Source organism: Hippocampus comes, unplaced genomic scaffold (genome assembly GCF_001891065.2).
Source record: "Hippocampus comes isolate QL1 unplaced genomic scaffold, H_comes_QL1_v1.1 C16328546, whole genome shotgun sequence".
NCBI classification, from domain to species: domain Eukaryota; kingdom Metazoa; phylum Chordata; class Actinopteri; order Syngnathiformes; family Syngnathidae; genus Hippocampus; species Hippocampus comes.
Window position 1 is genome coordinate 1 of NW_017829334.1, and position 348 is coordinate 348.

Here is a 348-nt window from a genome sequence, read left to right on the forward strand (position 1 = left end):
AATCAATCCTCACCTCGTATTCTTTAATGGATCCTTTCCAGCTGCAACCCGCATTCAAACACTGCGCGGGCAGGCTCGCTATTTCTCGACCGGCCGCGTTGTCCGGAAAGGCCTGGCAGAAGGTGAGCAAACAAACTGAAAACATGCCCTCATGACGAGACGGCGGGGGGAATTCGTGTCTCACTGGTGAACAATGTCGTCCACATTCTAGAGCGCTTACCTCGCTGATGTTGAGGATGGAGGTGGGCTCCTCGTAGATCTTCTCTTGGCGGCAGGCTTCGCACGGCTTTGGGCCTGAACTGAGGTACAAAAGCACACACACACAAATAAAAATAATAAAATGTTTGC

At 51.4% G+C, this 348-nt stretch overlaps 1 long non-coding RNA gene across 1 annotated transcript; it reads right to left on the bottom strand.

Moving 5' to 3' along the window:
- Positions 1-22: 22 nt before the first annotated feature.
- Positions 23-332, bottom strand: LOC109508619 (uncharacterized). Its single transcript, XR_002166707.1, has 2 exons — positions 221-332; positions 23-112 (listed from the first exon to the last, which is right to left on the bottom strand). It is a non-coding gene; the product is annotated as an uncharacterized LOC109508619 (long non-coding RNA).
- Between the last annotated feature and the right edge of the window lie 16 nt (positions 333-348).